This window comes from Lissotriton helveticus, chromosome 5_1, assembly GCF_964261635.1.
Source record: "Lissotriton helveticus chromosome 5_1, aLisHel1.1, whole genome shotgun sequence".
NCBI classification, from domain to species: Eukaryota; Metazoa; Chordata; class Amphibia; order Caudata; family Salamandridae; genus Lissotriton; species Lissotriton helveticus.
In genome coordinates, this window is record NC_136065.1 from 1221437376 (window position 1) to 1221462524 (window position 25149).

A 25149-nucleotide genomic window follows, 5' to 3' on the forward strand; every position below is an offset into this window, starting at 1 on the left:
CTTTTCTCTTTCACTATGCTCGACCTCCCCCCCTGCTCTATTATACGGGGGTGGCCTGTCGGTCAATAATCTGTTTATCAGGCTGTCCTCTGTTTCGCTCTCATCATCTTCTTCTAGGGGGCTTTTATTTCCGGGCACCTCTAACACCGGGTACAGTTTATTTACTTCCATGTTATGCACTCTCCATCTTTTAGCATCCGCATCCCACCTGGCATCCTGCACTGCCCTTACCGATCGTTTCACCCTTTCTTGTCGTCTGTTCATATTCTTTTCATGCGCTGCCCTAATCCATGCATCAAGAGCTTCAAACTGGGTCGGTCTAGGCAAGGGTCTCATTGAGGTCATGACTGATTTTAATCGATGTAACACCTCTAATCTGAACGTCCCGTACTTCGGGAACGTCAGTTCCTCATTTCCTTCCGTAATCTTACTCCACTCTGATATCCAAAGGATCGTATGCAACCCAACATTCACTGCCATGTAACGAGCCGGCGTACCCTCCGGCGGGGCTTCTTCCCCTTCATACGATCCCCGCTTCTCTTTTTTAAACACCGCTCTCAGCCATTTAAAACACTTCATAATTATGCGCACAATATCCAGCCTCGCTACTCTGTTTACTTCCTGATGACAATCCACCAATCCTGTCGCGGCTTTGCTAACTTGGCCTATCGCAGCGCGGTCTTTCTCCGGTCGGCCAATCACGTCGCGACACTTTCTGACGTCTTTGCTAGCTGGCCTATCACGGCGCGGTCTTTCTCCGGTCAGCCAATCACGTCGCGACACTTTCTGACGTCTTTGCTAGCTGGCCTATCACGGCGCGGTCTTTCTCCGGTCAGCCAATCACTGCGCGACACTTCCTGACGTCACTTTTCTCCGCTTCGCAGCAGCACCCCTCCTTTCTCAACTCGTCTCCCGGTCATGCATGCGTCCCATTCATACACCGAAAAATGACTACTTCCGACCAAGCGGTCACTTCCCTCAACTGTACGTCCACAGTCTATATGTAATTGTCAACACAACTGACGAAATGTCTATCGTCTCTCTGATAGGTTGCTTACACACACAGTAACCTCCGACCAGCGTCCGTTACTCACGCACTCACTCTTACGTTCCCCCTATCTCGGTCTTTCGGGTGATCAATGGTACCTCATGACCCCCTTCACACTAGTTGACAATTACTCTGGGTGTCCGATACACCCGAACCACTTAAGCTCTCCTTGAACTTAAGATTTCCACCGGTTGCGCGCGCTCACAACCTGTTCCACAGTCACTCTACAGACATTCAACTCCGCCAGACATTACAACATAGATACAATACAAAAACACCGCAATCTAACACGCATGACCCTTTATACTCACTCTCGACCGATACTGCTGCTTTTTCTGTCTCACGTCATCCGGATCTTCTTCGGCGGGCGGTTCTTCCGATCATCGATTTCTAGGGGCCTTGGGGTAAGCTAACCTGGCCTAGGTCACCGTCCTCAAGAAGGCAACCATCCTCTATAGCTACCAACTGGAAGGGCGAGATTTTGATCGATACCTTATCACTATTGATCCAAACCTCGATCTGGTCGACTGAACCTTTGTTGCCTGTCTTTGAGGAAGAAAGTGCATCTATTTACCAAGCTAGTTCACCCAATAAAGGACTTCGCTCCCAAAGATCACAAACAACTTCTAGCTTTCAAAAGTTTATTGTAAGGATAGGATAAGCTGCAAATACAGGCATCTCAGAATGAGATTCACGAGATACACAGGTCCAACTACATACATGTGCTCTCTGAAAGCCCTCAGACGAGCAACGGAAATTACTAACACAAGTTCTAAGAATAATAAAGCTATCAGCATTGACGCATATCTCTCCTTCATTTAAGTTGGAGGAAAACGCACAGGTTAGGCTGTCCCTACCCTGCTCTAGATGGTATCCCTACTTAACCAAATCCCAACCTAACAAAGGTGTCAGCAGTGAATGACCCCCAAGGGAAGTCACTCACTCTAAGTCTCTTGGTGAAAACCTATAGTTCTCCAGTCATGACCCCTCTCTGCCTACCCATCCGCTCTCTAAAGGGTCCTCAGGTATCTGCTCTAACTCCACCCAAGGGTGCTGTCCCTAATACAAAACAGTCAACAACATTTGAGACGCCCCTCGCGAGACGCCCCTCACGTGGTGTAGCTTCTGGCTTTTTCCATGCTGCTTTGTATTGGGCCTCATACGTTGGAGTTGACCTTGCTTCTCAGACTCTTCTCCGGCCCGCTGATACCCCTTAAACATTCCGGAACCCTCCTCCATGTCTGGGCCGTCTACTGAACAGACCTCTATTCATTTTATTTATAATTGGATTCCCCTTTTCTCTTGCAGACAGACATCTGCAGCCAAGATCCCAACTCTCATAGACTTCCAAAAAGGTTCGCAACATTTCTTGGCCCAGACATGTACGTGTAAATCAATGTTAAAACATTTCAGGCCTACAGCATTTCTCATAATAATTATAGCATTCAACTTCTTCATTAATTAAAGCATGTTAATACTCTTATTCTATTATTCAGTAAACACATCTATAAATCATGGCCCATTAATGCAATGACCAAAACATTAGTACAATCTATGTCGTGAAAAGAAACACCTTCCCTTTTAGCTCTGGCCCTGAGGCCTACCACATTCTGCGTTTAACCACATGCCATCTTACATTTTAACAGCTACACGACATGGATTCAGAAATAATCACATCTAATAAAATCATATAGTGTCACACATTTCTGTATTAGTTCCACTTCTACTTAAATCTCTACATTAGCTATACATTCAGAATATAATTTCAGATACTATTAGCACTCATGGCATTTCTCCTCATGATTTGTGCTTACTACGGGTAAGTGTGATGCACTCATACATTTAGGTCAGTTTGCGCTCTCTCACCTCTTTCCCAGTCCTTATGTGGCAATATAGGTGCAGTTTCATATCCTGCATAAACCTGAGCATTTCTGAATTGAAAATGCTCGTGGGCGAGTTCTGGTGGTCAGTTACATTTGCATCTGCAAGTGGCAGCCAATGACAGAAACTCCTCTGCCTCAGAGCACACTCTTTACGGGTGAGATGCTAGTGCCAGTACTCACTGCTCACAAAGCATTGGTCTCTTCCTCTGCGTCCAAGCTGGTTCACGGCATCAGCTTATGGGTGGCCTGTGATCAGCCTATCAGGCTCGGTACCAGCAGGTCTCATGTGACATCGGAGGTAGAGTGGGTTACTGGAGAACTACGAAGGGCATTGGACTGAGAGAAAACTATTTTGAATCTGAAGTCCTGATGAACTGATACTTACGTCAAAGGAAGGACTAGAACCAGTCAAAGGCCCATGTTGATATTTATTATGGACATTAATAATCTACTACGTGCAAAAAAATGGAGTTAGGCTCTGCTGCTGCACGAGCGGAGGTCCCTATTATTGGCCAACATGATGACTTTACGAAACCCAGTACCAACCCAAAAGTATTCCTAACGGTTTGTTGTCAAATAACTCATCAATTCGATACAAATTCATATTCCATTGGCTTCCATTAGAAGGTGATGGTCCATTGAAAGAAGTTGCTGCCATCTGTCGGATCCATAGAGGGGTCTTTTTTATTAGATTTTTATCTTATTTGGGAATTTTTGTATAACACTTGCACCACTGCAGATCCACTTAAGGGTGCTTATTTGACCTTGAAGCTAGAAAATAATTTTTCTTTGGTTGGAAGTTATTTCCCTGTCTAAAGGGCAATCTTCGGTCGGTGAAAATAGACAGTGCCCATGTTGCTAAAGATTGTTTTGACCAACCCAGCCTGTGGTGTTTCTGCAAAGTAGTTTTGGCCTCATGGCAGCAATGATCTTTTTAAGCAGAGCTTTTAACTTCAGCAAGCTGAAGTACGCCAAGACGCCGATGACTTAAGCGCATAAATCTGCCTTTCGAGGAGAGGTGATTTTTCTTCAGAAATCTGCTCTGGCAGTGGCGTTTCTAGTGATGTGTGTGACTGTGGGGGATGGTCTCATAATCTGGGTATAATCTAAAAGGTAGTGCCGTTATGCCCAATGGAATTATAGATGTCATCCCATACTGGGCATATATTAATAGGTGCTAATAGATGTTGGCACCTAAGACTCATGCAGTAAAAAATATGCTTGTGGTGTACTATTTCGCACACCCCTAGTCATGAAATCCAAAGTATCTTTTGATAGTGTACCAGAGCCCCCAAGTGCTTGCATCAACAGGGGGACTGTATGTGTTCTTGTAGGTTGTTCTGTCGGGTAGATTGGTGCAATCCCATAATGGCTTAGCCTTAGACATACACTGTTAGTGCCTCAGTATGTTTGCCTTGTAGTTCTAGTATTAACGCTGTGTACTTTCTTGATCAACATGAAGGGAGTGCTTTTGTAAAAAGTGGATGCACCTCTAACATGCCTGGTCAAAGGGCTGACCTTATAGTCTAAGGTGATGGCTGCATTTTGCCAAATGGAGTCATATAGTGACTGAAGGAAATTATTGTATTCATTATAGATTGAGTTTTTCCTGAATTACGCTGCATTAAACACACAATAGTTGACTCTGGTTGTTGTAACAATGGCATTATCATAATTCTGGACATATTGTTGTAGCTGACATTTCTGTGTCTATAACGCACCGACTGCTTGAAAGTGAAAAACATGCATTGTGTAGTTAGCTGTTGTTTTGCAACTAGTTTGTTCTGACATCTCCGGATGAATTTAGCTCAATTGGGGACTGAATCAATGCTTGTGTAGTGGAATAGAGCTTAGGTGGTGGAATTTTTGACACGCTAATCAAATATTCTGATTTGCTGAAAATGTATTTCTTTGTTAACACAATGATAAATCTGCATTTTCGATGCTTGCCAATGAGAACATTTCTTATATAAACCCTTGAATTCGGGAATGAGCCAGAGACTTCTGCTGTGCTACAAGGGATGCTGTCCAATTTCTTAGTGAGTTTGCTACACATTTGGGACTTAAACAAATTTTAATGTTGCCTATTACCTGTAGTTTCCTACATGACACAATTTCTGTATAATACAATTACATTTTCATAATAGACCTTTTACATTTTCTAATTATGCCCTAGAACTCAATATTTATCTATATTTTTGATAAGCTGAGTTGCACCTTATTTGGGACAAATTGCCTCATGAAATTGAGGTTAAACACCATCTCCAATCCACCTACCCGTAGGCGTGTTATTGGGGTGTCTTTGAAGCGTGATATTTTAGGGATACACAGCACCCACATTATCTAACAGTGTGCCTATATAAATGTAAATTGATACTTGTATAGCGCACTACTCACCCGCAAGGGTCTCAAGGCGCCTGTACGAATACCGCTGTGGAACCCATCCTGGCTTTCCCTGTGAGGTGTCCACTCCTGGGAACCCCCAAGGTGGAGGCCAGGCATCCTTAGCGTTGAAGGGGCCGTTGTGGAGATTAAGCAAGCTATTGCTCAGAGTTGCAGAGTGGGACTCCATGACTGGAATAGGCAACGAGGCGAGAATTATCAGGTCCGTGGAATTTTTGAGCCCAAGACCGTGGAATTTTTTAGCCCAAGACCCGCCGAGGCGGGGAATTAAACCCTGGTCCCGGGCTAGACCTCTGCATCAGGGTCTGCCGCTCTAACCATTGAGCCACACTTCTCCTAACAGATATCTGTTTTCAGTGTATAATTCATACCTGGGCCGTCGTACTTTGGCAATTGTGACAGAAATGAGAGGCCTTTATGGGGAATATAAAGATTGCCTATGTGCTGGGGAACCCATCAAGAATATCTGCACCTCAGACATTTTAGTTGGAAGGAGAGATTTGGGGCTTTAAGTGCACTTTAAATCGGTTTCTATTTTAACATTTATTGCTGGCTCAGAAGTCAGGAGAGCTAGTTCCAAGTCTCAGGGCAGGGAGTCTGTGATGTAATTTTCTTTTGGAGGGTTTAACTACTGGATGTTGTTTTTATTGAGATTTATTATTATTGAGACAATGTGAAACACTTGCCAAATTCTTCTGGAAACGTGAAAGACTATGAGGTTTTATGTACAAATGCTAAGATTTTTTTGTGAACCAATTACTATTATCCAGAAAAATAACTTAGCTCTAAACTGATGCTTTAGATAGTGCTACCAAAAACAGAATTACCTCCTGGTGCTCAAATAAAAAATTCAAACCCAAGGGTGTCGTTTTATCGATATGTCTGTTTGCATAGCTGTGTTTTTTTGGCTACACATAGGCCTCTGCAATGGGCTATCAATTCACTATTGTGACTTACTGAGTCTGCAACCGGTGATCTGCAGGCTACACTGAGATCTCTGCAGTTGATGCTCAACCCAGTGAGCTAAATGACCATGAAGGGCTTTGGGCCAAGACCAAGAAGCGAATCCTAGAGGCTGCACAGAATGGAAGCCTGGGTGGCCCTTGTGTTATGAGGACACGGAGACCCATTTGCCCTAGGGCTGGAACTGTAAGGCACCAGACAACCTGCTGCAATCTGTGCTCGTGGGATGATTCACCAACCACACGAGGCACCGGTCAGCCATTGCTTTTCTCTCAAGCTGTAATCACAAGCTTTGTAAACACACAAGATGGTTTTGAAGGAGGGCCGGGGACAGAGGGGAGGCCTTCTGATGCACTACGGTGTCCTTTCTGTCTGGGTAAAAGCTGTAGATCACAAGTTTAAATCCTGGCAGTCTGCTTGCACATTTAGCCTTTTAACCTTCCCCAGTCCATAAAATGAATATTATGGATTTGAGCAATAAAACATTTATAACATTAACACATTCGGCCTAATTACAAGTCTGGCGGTCCTCAGCCCGCCATCTTAAGGCATGTCAATTTAGTTATGTATTTTATATATTATATATAACACAAGCGTGGGCCAAGGCGCTTTATGAACAGAATTACAAGAAAGAAGGTATAGAGACAATGACGGATGTATAGAAAAACATTGTAGGTTCAAAAAATAAACTATATATGCAAAAGACAATGGAGAGGTACATAACTCCGTGGAGTTTACAGATTGATGAAGAATGCTACAACAGGAACTACAGAAGTTTTACATGTGTGCAGGGGCGGCCTGTGCAGGTAAGAGCGGTGGGGCGGGAACTCGACAGAAGACGACGAGGGAAAATTAAACAAATAATTAATCATCGTCTGTCAAGTCCCCCTTGATACCGCCCCACCGCTCTCAACGGCCCGGGCCGCTCCTCCATGTGTTTAAGGCCATGGGGAGAACGCAACAAGCCATGAACAGAAGAAAGGTTAGACCAAGAAAGTGTACACGATCCGGTACAACAAGAGACGCAGGCATGGAAAAATAAGAGACAATAAAGTAGCAGCAGGAAGTGTAAGAAGTAACTATGAAAATCAGCATAGGTGTCTGTTTGCAAATGACTTATTGGGGACATGTAGATAGCTGACCTGGAAAGCAACTCTGCCAATTGCTTTCCATTGCAAACACAACATTGCCTTCCATTGGCTTTTTGTTTTCTCACTCTTATGTTCATGCTTTCTATTCAGTGGTTGTATTTCTTTTTGCCTTCTTATTTGTTTTAGCCCACCTATTTAGTCTTCGTCCCTCCCCTGGAGCATAGCCTGTTTATCATCTCTCTGATCGGCTTTTTTATCTTCCCACAAGTGTCTCCTTTTCTGGAACTCTCTCTTTTTCTTAAAGCACTCCACGAGAGTGCACGTGTTTCTCCCATTCTCAGTGTGTTTCACTTCTCCCAGCACATTTCTTTTCATAACATAAAAGTTCTACTTTTATCATCTTTTTCCTTTGAGCAGCTCTTACAGTTAAATCGCGCTTTCTTAAGCAGACAATCAGAGTTTGTGCATTATTTGCCATGCTTTTAACTGTTTTTGCAGCACTCTAAACAAATATGGTGATAGTGCAGACTGTTTTCCTGCTTCTTTTCAGAAAATAAACATGTCAATTTCCACAATTTTGTCCATCGAGTATCTCTTATGTCCAATTTCACTTTTATACAGCTTCACCATTCGAACTGCTCCCCTTTTGCACTTAAACTACAGGTTGCTCTCCCTCTTGTTCATTTGCTTTATCACCCTCTCTCCACGTTGCTCTGTCTCCATTTGTTTCCCTCACGCTCCCTTTCTGTTGCTTCCCCCTACCTGTGCCCTTGGTATTACCAACAGTGATCAGTAAATAGGACAGAAAAATTATTATTGTGTAATTTTCTAATGTATACATACTACAGGCCAATTACGATGCAGCCTGTAAAGGCTCCTACCAACAGTCGGAGCCTTCCTGGCCGCATCGTAATGGGCAGCTTGTTTTACTTTCCAACCACAGCATTATGATGCTGGCAGTCAGAAAGTAAACTGACCAGTCATTCTGACTCGCTTGCGACAAGCTCCGCAAGGTGCCTGCCAAGGGGTGCAGGGATGAACAGGACCTCCTGTTTCCCTATGGGACTATTCATTACGGCATGCTCTCATAGGGAAATGCAGGAATGAGACCGAACAATGGGGCTCATTATGATCGCCATATGATGACCATAGAGGAGGAGGGAACCTCCGCATGGCCTGCGGAGTTCCCTCCTGTGCAATTAGGATGTGACCGCCACCCTGGCGGTCACATCCTCTATGTTTACCATTGCGGCGGGTGCGGCATCCAAGCTGCACCCGCCGCAATGGTAAAAATGCATACATTGCATTTGTATGCAGAAAGCGGCAGGCACCGTGCGGTGCCTGCCGATTTCTGCATACAAATTCAGGGGGTACCATAGGTACCCCCCATGTGCACCCCCCACCATCCCCCCCCCCCTTCACCCAGGGGGCCTGCAACGGGTCCCCGCAGTGAAGTTACACATGCTTTTCCACGGCGGAAAACCTGCAGCGGAAAAGCATTTTTTTTTAACCCATCCTAATATGGCTGACTGTGTCTGAGAGACACCACCACCATATTAGAGCTTTTCCGCCGCGGGTGTAAGCCAACCGCGGCGGAAAATCTGCGGACGGAAACCAGGACCCACCAGCCATCCTAATGTGGCGGTGGGTCTTTGGTGGGTCCGCTGCGATTTTTCCGCATCCTCCGGGCCGGCGGTGGCTTCCACCGGCCCGGAGGATGCGGAAAAACCGCAATTGTAATAGGCCACAATGTTCTGTCGCATGTCTGGTGTCGGTGTCTGGCAGAAGCAATTCTGCCCAACATCGAAATCGGCCCCTTAGTGAGAGCTCTTACAAAAAATGCAGCCAGTACTGTAGGTTTTGTTTTCCTTTTTATTAGCCAAACCATTCGCAAAGCCCAAAGGTCTCAAAGATGAGACATATTGCTATTGGCAATGCATGTTAAAAGGTGGAGGCTTCAAAAGAAGAATTCCTGCATTAGAGCCATTGGTCTCCAGACATTTCATCCTGATGGCCAGATAAAGAGGGAAACTGTGTGTACGACCTTGTGAGCACTGCAGGCTGTCTTGTAAAGTGATCTAGTTTCAAGGGGTAGCCAATGGAGTGTTTGTAAAACAAGAGTGATGTAGTAACATCTTTTGCTTCCGGTAAAGTCCACATTTGTAAAGCGCACAATCACCCGTAAGGGTCTCTAGGCGCCGTCGGGAAGATTAAGCGAGCTATTGCCCAGAGTCACATGGTGCTGGGCTAACCTGCCGCCGGAGACGGGGATCGAACCGTAGTCCCCAGATTCCAGTGTCAGTCGCCCTGGCCGCGGCGCCACACCTCTTCCGGTGGCACAACCCCTCACATTGTAACAGTGCTTGAGCATGTGTTTCTGCATAACACTGCTAATCGAGAGACTGCAGCACTTCTTGACTGCACAACTGATATACTGTGCCACTGCTGCGTTGCATAATGCATCTGTGCTTACTGTGGTAGCGGTCTAGTTGTTCCGGGGACGGAACAGGAAGCAGCTAGGCAGGAAGCGGAAGGCGGCCATGCTTGTTTGCTGGCGCCGACCGCAAGAGGATACACACAGCCCCGGCGCTCCTAATAAATATATATACTGAAGCATAACGGAGTCTCCGCGCCTCATTACAATGGCGACGAGTCGGGATCTCTGAAGACCCGCGCACGCACACGCGACCTCAGCGTTAACACCCGCATCGCGCGTGAGACGCCAATTAAGCTCCGGAGCGCGGCAGAGGAGCTGGGACAAGCGACGTTTTGGCGCGAAGGTGAGCCACCACGTCCCCATGCCAAGCAATTGATAGCCAGCCGGCCAGGCACATTGCACCACCCTACCCAGCAGGAAAAACGCCCAGAAAAACGCCCAGACAGCAGAGGGCACTGAAGGACAGTGAGGGACCACTGCTGAAAGCCAGAAGAACACTGCAGTACTGTGCACTGCGGAGGGACATCATCTGGTGTCCAGGCACCCAGGCAGAGTGACACACGCTGGCGAATAAAGCAGGCCCATTACGTCCAGGGGCGGTAGGGGCAAGGCAAGCGACATCCGACACCACTAGGGGCACGCTAGTGGAGGATAGCGAAGAGGAGAACAGGGAGGACGACGGAGAGGAGCAGGACGCTCCGGGCAGTCCGGCCAGGCAGGCAAACGCCGCAGCTACTGTAAGGAGGAACACACCAACCATGGCGAACCAAAGCACTTCTCTCACGCAGCTGGTGCCATTCCTTACGAAGAGCGGAGAACCTGAGAGAAAATGGGAGGACTGGAAGAGGTACTTCCTAAATTACCTGGAGGCATTAGAAGAGGAGGGTGACACCCCATTCACAAGCAAAAGAAAAAAGAAAATTTTGCTCCACAATTTAGGCCCAGAAGGGCTCAGGATCTATGACACCATAGTGAAAGGTGAGAGGACGGCGGGGGACACGGAAGTGTTTGATCACGCCATTGAGGATTTGGACGCACATTACAGACCAGTGGTGTGTGTCGCAATTGACAGGTTCAATTTCTTTCAGAGAAAGCAGAAAAACGGAGAGTCAGTGGACGAGTACGTGGTCGCACTGAAGAAGTTGGCCATCACCTGCAAATTTGGAGCCTTACATGATGAACTCGTTAGGGACCAAATTATTATGCATACCTCCAGCTCTCACATTCAGGAGAAGCTGTGGGTCAACGGCGACGCTCCCCTCAAGGAGATCTGGGCGATGGTCAAGAAGGCCGAGTTGTCGAAGAGGTGCGCTCAGGCAGCGAAGAGAGATGCCCAAGAGTCACAAACGGTGTGCAGAGTGATGACGCCCAACAGAAATGACCGATGGAAACAGAATGAAGCGAGGAGGAACCAAGGTGGTAGCAGAGCAGAGTTCCATACGAGACCGCAGTCGGACGGCAGGCCACACAAAGCGGGTAAAGCACAGTGTTACCGGTGCGGTAGCAGCTCTCACTTGGGCAACGACAAGGCATGCCCCGCCTTCAGGGCCAAGTGCTCCTACTGCAACATATTCGGACACTATGAGAAGGTATGTCGCAGGAAGCCCAAAAACGCAGTGGTGCGGCTGGTGGACCAAGAGCAAGGAGGTGATTCCAGCGACCAGGAAAGTGCAGTGGAGGAGGAGGAATTCCTCTACATTGACGTACAGATTTTGGAAATGGATGGCTCCAACACGGATAGACCCAGGCTAGACATGCACATAGGAGGTGTACCCCTGGAGATGATTGCGGACAGTGGAGCACCCATATCTATAGTCCAGAAACGAGTGTGGGAGAACAATTTCGCATCCATTCTCAAAGACACTCTGTTACCCATGGATGTGAGACCGGTAACGTACACCGGACAAAAGATTCCCATGCTAGGCTATTGTCCGCTCATGTTCGAATTCAGAGGCCGGCAGGCGCAATGTAAACTGTATGTCGCAGAGAAAGGCCCGTCTGTACTGAGTTGGAAAGACCAGGGGGCATTGGGAATTCAACTCAACCCAGGAGGCATAGAGAAAATTCTACTCATGGACATGGAGGTCAAGGAGAATGTGCAGTTGTGGCAGGCAACGTATCCGAGAGTCTTCAACGGGCAAATAGGTGAACTGAGCAAATACACGCATCTCATCAAACTCAAAGACGGAGCGGTGCCGGTAGTGCACAAAGTGAGGAACATCCCGTTCCGCAGCAGAGAAGCAGTACAAGTAGAATTGGAAAGGCTGGAAAGGGAAGGCGTCATCAGAGCGATTGAGAGTGCGGAATGGCTATCTCCCCTGGTTGTTGCTCAGAAGCCCAACGGCAAGGTACGTCTATGTGTAGACCTGAGAGAATTAAACAAGAACATTGTCATTGATAAATTCCCCCTTCCGCGCATCAGTGAGATGTTGGCAAAAACTAAAGATGTCACATGGTTTTCCACGGTGGACCTATCATCCGCCTACCATCAAGTGAAACTTCACCCATCGTGCACCCACCTCACCTCATTTATCACGCCATTCGGGTGCTATGAGTTTGTGAGGATGCCGTTCGGCCTTGCCTCGGCAGCGGCCGTATTCCAGAAAATAATGCACAAACTGTTGAAAGACCTGAAGGACGTCCTTTTCTTCCAGGATGACATTTTAGTGATGGGGAAATCAATGCAAGATCACAACGCGAAGCTCCAGAAGGTGCTACAAAGGCTGCAGGATAATGGGCTGACAGCCGAATGGTCCAAATGCAATTTAGGAGTTCAGTCTGTTACATACCTCGGCCATGAAATTAGTGGACAGGGAATAACACCCAAGAAGGCAAACATCAGAGCCATCGAAGAGGCACCCACTCCAGAAAAGAAAGAGGATGTTCGGTCATTCCTAGGAATGGCCGAGTATTACAGCAAATTCATCCCACAGTTCGCAACTAAGACACACTTTATGAGACAACTGCTTAAGGAAAGAAACAGGTTCCAGTGGAGAAAGGAAGAGCAATCGGAGTTCGATGCACTCAAACGAGAAATGAGCACTGCAATTCCCCTCAAGGGCTTCGATCCCAGAGCTGAATCCGTTCTCACCACGGACGCAAGTGACCGAGGCCTAGGGGCAGTCCTGATGCAGAGGGAGGAATCGGGTGAGATGTCGACGGTCAGTTTTGCCTCCCGTTCGTTGGCGCCAAATGAGGAGAAGTTCAGCGTGGTGGAGAAAGAAATGCTGGCTGTAGTCTGGGCAGTGGAGAAATTCAGGCACTATCTATGGGGGGCCAAGTTCCTAGTCAAAACGGATCACAAGCCATTAGTTCGCGTCCTGACGTCGAGCGGACATGATCATGCCACACCCAGAATTGCCAAGATGACCCTCCGACTATTAGACTTTGTCTATGACGTTGAGCACATACCGGGGCCACAGAACAAAGTGGCTGACTTTCTGAGCAGGGCGGCGGCCATGGACGAGGCACAGAATGAGGAGAAGCATGATTGGGAAGGCTATATGGTAGCAACCATTCAGGACACCGAGGAAGTAATAAGTGCCCAAGACTGGGAAAGTGCCTACAAAGAAGATACGGATCTGGAAGCAGTGAAAGGCTACGTAATACATGGCTGGCCTGAAAAGAGACATTTGAAGGAGGAATTGAAAAGGTACTGGGAAGTCAGGGAGGAGCTGTCAATAGCGGACAACCCAGTGTTCCTACTCCGTGGAGACAAGGTGGTACCACCCCAGAGCATATTGGAACGGCTGATGTCCTTACTCCATGAAGGGCACCAAGGGATCACTAAGACTAAAGCGTTGGCCAGACAAGCATACTGGTGGCCGGCCATTGATGCGCAAGTTGAACGGCACGTGCGTAACTGTGAGTCCTGTGCAAGGGCTGACAAGTCTCAAAGCATGCTTAGGCCGCCATTGGGAAGATTCCCTATTCCGGAGGGTCCATGGGAAATGTTGTCGGTGGACATAATGGGGCCAGTTCTGGACAAAGATGGCACTCCGAAATATGTGCTAGTGGCAATTGATAAGTATTCCAAGTGGCCGGAGTTGCAAGTATTGGAACAGGTGGACACTGAGGCGGTGATACGTTTCTTGCGCACCACGTTCGTCAGCGAAGGCATCCCAAGGATCATCACCTGCGACAATGGTCCCCAATTCACGTCTGAGAAGTGGATCGCCTTTACCAGCAGGAACGGCATTGAAGTGAAACACACCCCGATCTACCACCCCGCAGGAAATGGACAGGTGGAGCGCTTCAACCGGGTGATAATGGGCACCATACAGGCAGCTATTGAAAATGGCCTGGATTGGGAAAGAGAGTTGGAAAAAATGATTTGGGCATATCGCATTACACCCGGAAGTACGGGCTACAGCCCCTTCAAGATCTTAAGAGGTAGGGAAGCATTCACCAAAGACAATGCAGCCTGGAAGAAATTGGTGGTGCAGAGCAAGTGGTCACCAGCGGTGGTAAGAAAGAACCTGGAGAGAGCACAGGACATATACACTGTGCATTACAACAAAAGGAGGAACACGCGCAGTACGGAATTGGACAAAGGAGAGTGGGTGAGGGTGAAACTCGCCATCAGGAAGAGAAAAGGGGAAAGTAAGTTTTCTCCACCCCTCAAAGTAGTGGAGCCATACTCCCGGTCTGCACTGCTGAGCGACGGAAAGATATGGTCTATGGACAGAATGGCAAGGTGCAGCAAGATAATGAAATGGGAGGAGGAGATAGAAGAAGGAGCGGAACAGGTCATTGAAGAAGGAGAAGGCGAAGTGAGTGTAAGACAGGAAGAGAATGTCAGAGGAAGTTGTGAGAGACAAGGAGAGAACGTCGACGATGCAGAAAGGAGAACTGAAGCTGAAGGAAGAGAAAGGAGGAAGCCAACAGGAGAAGGAAACAGAAGAGAAGGAAGTGGTGAGAAGAGAGAGAGGGACAAAGAAGTGGAGAGTAATAGAGAACTAAGAGAAAACGGAACGACGGAAGGTGAGAGAAAGGAAGAGAGAATGGAGACTCGTGTGGGAAGAAGAATCAAGGTACCGGAGAGATTTAAAGACTTCGTAATGGACTAGAAGTAAGACTTTGTAAATTGTTGTGTGATTAAAAAGGGGGGAGATATGTGGTAGCGGTCTAGTTGTTCCGGGGACGGAACAGGAAGCAGCTAGGCAGGAAGCGGAAGGCGGCCATGCTTGTTTGCTGGCGCCGACCGCAAGAGGATACACACAGCCCCGGCGCTCCTAATAAATATATATACTGAAGCATAACGGAGTCTCCGCGCCTCATTACACTTACCACTCTCACTGCACATACAGAAGCAGAGTTACCCTCAGGGGTGTAGAGAGTTTCCAAGTTCTCCTTTCTAATTATCTAGTTTGGCATTCAGCTGTGCAAAATCAGCATGTTTTGTTTAGAAAACTTTCAGAACCACAGTGTGTCTCTTGAAACTTATCCGAAGGCCACAAAAGGAGGTTCCCTCGTTATCTCAAAGAATAACGGCTTGAAAATAACAGACGAGAACATGGCATGAAGGACTGTAATTAAAGAAGGATAGAAATCACAACAACAAAGGAATATGTGAAGAAGCAAGGTCAAAGAAGAACATAAGGAAAAATAAAAAGAAGAGAAAGATGCAGCTGGGGAAGGAGCAGACGAAGGAAATGGAATGGGATAAGAGAAAAGGCAAATACATGAACGGAGGATGGTGCAATGAATAACGGATGAGAGGGAACGAAAAAAAAGTAAACAAAATTGAACGAACAAAACCAGATGAGAAAGAGTGAGAGAAAGAAAGAAAGATTGAAAGGAAGAATGAAAATAGAAACAGAACACAATCCTATTAGAAAACGAATGTGCAGAAAAAGATAGTAAAACATGGAACAATGAAGAAAAGGGAAGGACCTTTGAGTGAAAAATATGAAAGAGAAAGAGAATCTGAATGTATAAAATATGGCGTTTAAAGTGGCCATTGAAAAATGAAAACGAGTTCTAGGGCAGATTTTACTTAACCATTAATCAGCTGCAAATCCTGCGATTTATTAAATCACAGGGTTTGCAACTGCTAAATGGCTTTTGGAATATACTAAAGCTATTTTGATATTTGGTAACAGTTTAAAGAATCTCAAAATAGGTTCAAAAGGGCATAAAGATTCACTATTTGAGAGGTGGGTGTTTAGGGCTTCCCTTCAAAATAACGATTAGTTTTGGTATGTACCAATGTTTTGCAAATGAAATCCGGTTGCAAAACATTGACTTATTACCAGTTTATTGGGGAGAAGGCACTGTCTTCTCTCAAATAAATGTTTAAAAAATGTAAAACCTTTTTTACTTTTAAATGCAGCCCCACGTAGTTAAGGTAAACAGGGTGCATTTTAGGAATATATATTTAAAAAAATGATTGCCAACATGGTGGTCTGCTGACCCCAGCAGGCTACCATTCCTGTCTGTGATAGCCACCAATTATAGTGAGTCGCAACTTGCAACCTACCTCATGAATATTGATAACTTAGGTCAGATTGCAATCCACTGGTTGAGAATTTTGTGACATATTGGTTTACAAAATTCCATCATGGTCACAGAAATACTGGTCGCAATCTGTGACCAGTATTTTGTGACCAGTGTTGTGTACATCTGGCCATTCTTTTTGCTTTCCAAAGTACTCCCATCTGTAACTTCCCATGGGTGCTACGTTCTTGAACGTACTTTTTAGATTTCTGTTGCCAAATGTTGCTGTTAAGTACCACCTACTCTCCAAAATGCAGTACATGCTGTGGACCTGGAGCAGTGATTGCAGAATACCAGAAGGAAGAAATGTCAATATAACAGGGGTCCTGCTTCCTAGCCATTCTTTCTGGTCAAAACCAAGGTTCTGATTTAGAGGAGAGTGGTAACACTAATCCAGCCTCTAGCACTATAAACACTCTATTCAGTAGTATCACCCCTCTTCCTGTAGGAAATTATCTCACCATCAGAGCCTCTTCTGGCTCATTCATAGGGCACTACCGAGTGTGGCGGTAAATGCCAGATATGATGGTGGAGTAATCGCTCAAGTAACAGTAGCTGATCTGCCATCATATCTAACTGTTCCCCTCACAAAATGCTGCTACAGTAAGGCTGGCGAACTTTCATATAATGTTTTGTACAGAGTACATGAGATTCTGGGAAAAAATAGCATTCTGGGAAAGACCCCCAGCAAGTTAGGAGTCTAAGTGGGCACTGCAATCCTACCCTCTGTTTGAGGTTCTTTTTATTACCCACATATGCTTGTGGACGTTCCACAATCGAAGTGAATAGTGCAGAAATTATCCGAGAAAGAATCCAGGCCAAAAAGTTGAACTTAAGGATTTGGAAAAGGATCATGGGCCCTGTTGGACTCACACCATAGGACCCTTGGCTCATGGAGTCCTTTGTAGATCCAGTTGTTGTTACTCATATTGAAGCGCATCTCATGTTCCTATAAGTAAAGCAATACAATAGCTCACAACAGGGACTTCACAGAGGGGAATATCTCATTTATTTTGTTGCCATATTGAAGACATTCCCAGAACTTACACATGATTTCATGTACCTTAGTGCTCCTTTACAATGTCGTTGTCAGGGGAACATGGTCAGAACTGGGTTGTGGTATGTAATGTGGGAGGATTTACTGCAGAATGAAGTGGCAAGTGGGCAGAGTTTGACGCAGAACAGGAAGCTCATGGGATTGGGGTTAGACCCAACGTGGAGTGATCATCTCACGCATTTGTCTCAATCTTCATGTTTAGCCAGTGCTTTTCTATTTATATGAACACATTTTATCTTAAATGCTTTTTTTCTTTTTCTAATATGGATTCTGGTCAAATTAGTCTAATAAATGTTATCATCATCTCAAAAAAATCAGTTTGGATATTAAAAAGAAATGGAGAATTAAAACTGGAACAAAATGCAAAATGTTTACCATCTACTCATGATTTCAAAATAGACAACTTGGTCAATGCTTGTATTTGTCTTGTGAGCAATAATATGTTTACTGTAGGCTTTTTGTTATGAAGGCCTTTGCAAACAATTTTTGTCCTGCACTGGCTAACTGATTTTACATGTATGTGGGATTTGTATAGCATGAACCTAGACAAAAGGTATTGGAGTGCTCTACTGTATCAAACGCTAAGATACAGTCATCAGATAATTGGAGGGGTAGCTGGGTTCTATGACTGAAAGTGTCCTGTTACTGCATCATCCCTTTCCTATATTTAGGTAGGTTGTGGAGGTCCTCATGGATGCACACATTTCGATCTGCATCCTGAATACAAAGATGGCGAAGGCATCAAGCAGTGTTGTCAACATCGGTGTTTTGATGCTGTTATCAATAAGGAGAGCACCAAGAGACTTCATAGACAGTTTGAAGATGTAATGAGTCAAGATGGAACCCTTGAAGGCTCTTTAGGTGGTAGGGGTCATCTGAGACCTGGAGGTGGACATCATTTTCTGAGGAGATAGCTTTGAGGGAGTTGAGGATGTCAGCGAGTTCTGCAAGAAACAGGACTTTGAAGAATGATCATTGTGGGAGGCAGTGCCTAGAGGTGGTTGTCAGAGCAGAAGCAGGCCTTTAAGTAAGGCATACAGTTGATAGTACTGGGAGGAATGCTCAACAAAATCTCAGCTAACCAATGCATTGCTTATCCCCGGACAGAAAGTAATTTTAGAACTATTTAACACAAAAACAATAAAAAGAAATGGCGACATCGAGGCCAAGTTATTTTAATTACATGGATATTTAAAGAGATTAAAAGATCAAAATATTTTGTTGGGCATTACTGCAGCTTGAGAACTTTTTAATTATGTGGACATCACTCAAAAATACTACAAAGAGATAAACTTTTCAGTTCCAGACTTGGACATTTCCTAGAATGAATTGTTGCTCAATGTGCTACTGTACCCCGGAAAGAAAGCTTCCTAGGTGGTAAGGTGGGTTACAATCAGGGGGAATGTCATGGCCATTACAGAAGGGACACCCTACAGTTATACATGCTGCCTAGAAAGTTCCGTGCCCGGTGCTCCGGTGAAGTGCTGGGCAAAGGAAGCATCGCATAGTGGGATTACTTTGTGTAAACCCTCTCGCCAATGTCTTTACCACCCTGTAGGGCTGAGACTTATTGCCTGTCTTTGCAGTAGTAATTCGTATATAATAGTGGCCAAAGCTCTAAACTTGACATTCCCCCATCATAAAATTGTGGAATTCCAAAGCTTCCCATGAATGCGTTCATTTCTCTTCCAAAATTGGGAGCACTTTGAGGCAATTTGCACAACAGTGTTGAGGACTATGGAGGACAAACATTCATAAATCCAATAGCTTTTCTCTTCTATAGTGTACTGTCACAAAATAAAGGCACACGTTCAAACATGGTAGACATGTAAATGTACATATAAATGCTCACAGACACACATTCATGCACACCTACAGACCTACAGAAAATCACCCATGAACTGCAACAAACAGACATCTATACAAATACCCATAGAACCCATACCAACAAACATGTTGGCATCAATGCACACAGACCAATAGATTTACAGATGCCCATGCCACCTATTCAGACTAACCAGCATTCACCCCTTCCACAGGTCAACAGACATCAGGCAGCCAAGCACACAAATCCGCAAGTATTCATAATCCTATAGCATTCTGAGGCACAGGATTATGAGCATTTGTGGAGCACACGGCGGTGTGCTTCAGGGAACACACTGTGATGTGACTCTGGAGAGCACAATGGAATTATTTTATAGAAGCACGGTCTGTTGTGTATCAGGGGAAACTGAACCATGAGCAGATCCGGGTGAAGATAAGCAGCATGTCGGAAAGATTAATGTGTGTCAGGGAGCGTTCTTAGGTGCAGTAATTGACATATTTATTATCTGTGCAATCGCATAAAAAATAATCTGCAACCCGTACTGTGCACTCAGGTAGGGCACACTCGGTCTGGTGTATGAATTGTTCGTTTTGTTGTGCTTTTTTCTAGTTAATAAATATATTTGGTATTTATGATGTTGGATATTTTAGTTTTTGGCTTTTTTCCCCTGATTTTATAGGACTTGCATATCTTTCCTAGTGCCATTCCCTGATAGTGCAGATGAAAGAAAACACACTTGCTACAGTAAAACGTAACTGTTTTCAGTTCTCAATTGTCTTGCCCTGCATTTTATTTCCCCGTAGAGAAGCAAGGTCCCATGCAATAAACTGCTTTAAGGGTACACCAGGCAAGTAGACAACAGCTGCTGAATCACGTTAGCATTAATGACTTACTACACTCAGGCAGCACACCAATGCCCACGTGCACACAGGCTATTAAAGTTTATATGTCTGGCTAAAATGCTTCACTAACATAAGATATTTATTTTTAACTTGTTTTTATTTCAGAACTGCACATGTTGTCTCACGTTATCACGAAGCACGAGAAAGATGATATTTTGTATTTAAGTATCTTACACATCTGACTGCCATCCCAGTCCCCGTGAAGGCCCCAGGACTAGCCCAGAATACCGGCGCATGGTTAACATCCTAAATCACATGCCTTCATGCTGAATGTGCTGTACAAATCCTAAGGAATGAATCGTCCAAATTAATGCACAACAATAATCAAAACAAACAAAGACCTAAAATCATGGCAGTGACAGGCAGTCGTCGTTATACCCTACAGAATCCATACTCAGAGAGCTGGGCTTGGACACAAACTGGAGTCCATCTCCCCTGCCTCCTAGGGGAGACCCTCATCTCACTCAGGTGAACATAAGTAACATTTTTCTACAGTGCCACCAATGAAAACACCAGATGCCATACTAGCAGCTGGACTCCATTACTTGATCATGGTACCTACATACATCTTTAGCTCAACCAATTGCATAGCAGGCAGTCCCACACAGCACAGTATATCCTTATTCTTTCAATTAATGCCCAAGGCATCCATGAAGTCAAACATAAATTGTATTCTTCACATCAGCCATCAAGAGCCAAATTACGTAAAACGCCAAACAGTGTTGGTTTCTACAAGTACATGTGCAAAGTGCTTGATTTTGCACGGAATAAGTCTTGGCTTCTGCCTGCTGCAGAGGTACATACTGTAGAAGTGTGGGTCTGCGCAGTACACCACCTTGAGCAACTTCAAAGGACAGAAGTCTACTGTCCCTCTCTTTGGGGGTTTGCAAGTAGACTAGCCTGTAATCGTGGCCTCAGATTGATTTGTACACATTAGGGGGGTTGTACTACTCAAAATTGACCTGCAGAATATCAACATATGAGAATATCGAGGAACAAAATACCATAAGCTGAGTGCATATAGGGAAGTATAGATTTACTATTCCGAACTCCACCACTACATACTTTGAAGATAATTCCCAACTCCACCACTACATACTTTGAATATATACATTCACTAAAAAAACATAGGTTTCAGGGGCGTTATAGTTAGTTGGACATTTCACTCGTACAAAACCAGTGAAATTCCCCCGTTATAGTTATTTCAGCTAACTATAACTTGCGCCCCCGCAATGCACTGCTGATGACGCCACATATTACATCACTCATAACATGGTCAGTGACATCACTGATGACATCTCAAATTACATCACTGATGACTTCACTGATGACATCATCCAGTGACTGTATGTTTCTGTAAAGTTTAAATATGTTTAATATATTTAGGGAAAGGCGTATTGAAGAATGAGTGAGTGCATGAGTGTCTGGATGGATGATTTAGTAGGTGCGTGACTGAGTATATTAGTGAGTGATTAAATGTATCTTACTGAATGCATGGGTTAGTGACTAAACTGTGTGAATGTCTGTATCGGTCTGTCTGTTGGTGTGTAAGCGGCTGCATGGATTTGTGAATAGCTACATGAGTGTCTTTATGAGTTATTGATTGGTTGTCTGTATGGGTGCCTGAGTGTTTGTGTGGGTGGGGTGTGTGTGACTTTGTGCATAAATGTGTGAGTGGGTGATTCACTGGGTGCATGGTTTCAAGAGTGCATCTGTGATGGTCTGTATGCGTGGAGGAAAGTATATATGGGTGTGTTAGTGAGTGAATGTATATCTCAGTGGTACATGTGTGAGTAACTACATATGTGAAAGGCAGTGTATATGTGTATTAGAGTATTTAAATGGCTATAAGTGAGAGTGTGTGATTATGAGAGTAGCTGTATGGATGAGTGTGTTCTTTTATCAGTGATTGTATAAGAGCGTAAGAATGTGCTTGTATTTGTATGAGTAAGTGAGCTGGTGTGTGTCATAACTGTATAGGTGAGTAAATGGGAGTGTGATTAATTATTTGCATGACTGACTAGGTGTGTGAGTACCTCTATGGATGAGTGGCGGTGTATGAGTGTCTATATAGGTGTATGAGTGCATATGATAGTCCTTTACTGAGTGACTGTAAGTATGAGTGATTGTACATGTGAGTGAGTGGATGTGTGTGTAGACGTAAGAATCAGTGAGTGGGTATGTAGGTATTGGTGTTGGAGTGTCTATGGTTTTGAGAATGGCAGTCTGTAATTTAGAGTGGGTGTATCAAAAGTTATATTAGGGTGTGAGAAGATGCATGAAATTATCACATGGATGATGTCATCAGTGATGTCATTTGAGATGTCATCAGTGATGTCATCAGTGATGTCACTGACCATGTCATGAGTGATGTAATATGTGACATCATCAGCAGTGCATTGCGAGGGCGCAAGTTATAGTTCGCTGAACTAACTATAAACGGGTGAATTTCACTGGTTTTGTTCGAGTGAAATATCCAACTAACTATAACGCCCCTGAAACCTATGTTTTTTTCTGTGAATTTCTAAGGTTTTTTTAAATGCTAATTTCTAACTATAACGTGCCTGAAACCTATGTTTTTTTCAGTGAATTTCAAAGGTTTTTTAAATGCTAATTTCTAATTACAATGTGCCTGGAACCTATGTTTTTTTGTGTGAATTTCTAAGGTTTTTAAAATGCTCGTTTCTAACTATGCCTACTGAGTAGGACATGTGAAGAAAGAAGAAAAAACGCACAGAAAGAAGCAAAAGAAAGGCAGAAAGAAGCAACAGAAGTCCACAAAGACGAAGAAAGGTGCAGGAAGAAGCAAGGCATGTGCAGAAAGAACCAACAGAGGATCAGAAAGAGGCCTTGTTGCAAAATCATCCTGTGCCCACAACTTTTGCATACGGGTACTGGTGGTAACTGACTCTGACCAACCAGGCCTAGAACCAGTGTTATGCTAAAAGACACTTAGAATACAGTGAAAACACCTACATACACCAGGAAACACTATGCGTTAGGGTACCCCTGTGATTAGCATGACCTCCTCTGTAAGGCCCTAGTACATAATAGGGCAGGGGAATTAAATCTAGCTCTAAGTCAGAGGTGCAGAAATATGATACTTCAACTAGTAGTTGCGTTTGCAGAGTGGTGGAGAAAGGGTGCTGGGCGTCCAACCAACGCTCAGGAATTCTGCTGCGTAGGACTTACAGGCGGTACCAGGAGGGATTTTTGGCCCCCAAACTCCCTCAGGACTAAATTGAACTTCATTCCCCATCCCGTAGTCTGCCACGAGGCACGTTTGCAAAGTGGTAGAGAAAGGGGCCCATGGCCTCCGAAGACGTCTTAGAAATCCCACTGAGTGGGACTTACTGAAGGTAACAAGAGAGGTAGTTGCCCCCCAAGGACATCTTTGGGGGTCAACTTCCCAAACTATTACCTCCAGTCAGTCCCACAGAGCAGCATTGGTAAGTACTCGTACCAGGCCACGCCCACTTTGCCCACCACTCTACAAACGCACTCCCTGGCAAGCTCTTGGATGGGGATTGAAGACCCCTTCACTGCTGGGAGTCCTTTAGGGGCCAACTAGCCTACCTTTTACCTCCAGTAAGCCCCACGCAGTGGGATTGGTGAGAGGTAGACAAAGGCCATGCCCCCTTTCTCCACCATTCTGCAAACGTGCCCCCTGACGCGTTGTAAGTTGAGGGATTAAGTCCCCTTGAATCCTGAGGGTCCCTGGGGCCCAACTAGCCCACCAAGTACCTCCAGTAAGCGTGACAGGGCTGTGTTGCAGAGAGGTGTAAAAAGGGGCGTGGCCTGGACCACCTCTCTACAATGCAGACCTGTGGCGCTTACTGGAGGTACCTGGTGGGCTAATTGGCCCCCAGGGGCCCTCAGGATTGAAGGGGAAGTAATTCCTCAACTCAAAAGGCGCCCAAAATCGTTGGGAAAGCGCACCCCGCAATTTTATTTTTTTTGCCCTTGGGGGTCCTTTTGGGACCCCCTGAGAAGGGCTAGAGGGTTGGGGGGTCTCTACCCTGCCCCCTTTTCGTGTTTTCCACTCTTGTTTTGGGCTCTCTTGTGCCTCAGTTCTCCTTAAAAACAAGATGGTGGCCAACACTTCCTGGTTTGGACAGTTTGGAATGTTGACAGTCGACTGCCAGCCAATCAGAAACTTGTTCGTGCACGTAAGGGTACGCGCACGTACACGTACGGTACGCGTACCGTATGCGTACGGTGAGCTCATATAGATATATAATTTGCTCAAATTCAATTTTCTCAACAACTACTGGAGAGATTTTCACCAAATATAGAAAAGGCACTACTGCATACATGTCCCTACCATTTTGCCAAGTTTGGTGTAATTCCATTCAGCCGTTCGGGCTGTAGCCGTGTCTAAAGGTCCCATAGAAAATGCCATTTGAAACATTTCAAATTCAATTTTCTCAAGAACTACTGGAGGGATTTTCACCAAGCATAGCAAAAGCACATCTGCATACCAGGTCCTACCATTTTGCCAAGTTTGGTGTAATTCCATTCAGCCGTTTCGGGCTGTAGCCGTGTCTAAAGGTCCCTATGGAAATTAACATGGGGAAAACATGTTTTGGGACCCCCTTCCGGCCCCCGCTTGACGAATCCCCCCGAAACTTTCAGGGAAGGAGCGGAGCGGAGCTGGCCAAAATACTGGAAAATTACACACAGATTCCTCAATCGGCACCAAAGTTATTCCCAGTAGAATGTTGAGCGCATATAGATATATAATTTGCTCAAATTAAAATTCTCAACAACTACTGGAGGGATTTTCACCAAATATAGAAAAGGCACTACTGCATACCTGTCCCTGCCATTTTGCCAAGTTTGGTGTAATTCCGTTCAGCCGTTCGGGCTGTAGCCGTGTCTAAAGGTCTCATAGAAAATGCCATTTTAGAAATGTCATATTCAATTTTCTCAAGAACTACAGGAGGGATTTACACCAAACATACAAAAGGCACTGCTGCATACCATTCCCTACCATTTTGCCAAATCTGGTGTAATTCCGTTCAGCCGTTCGAACTGTAGCC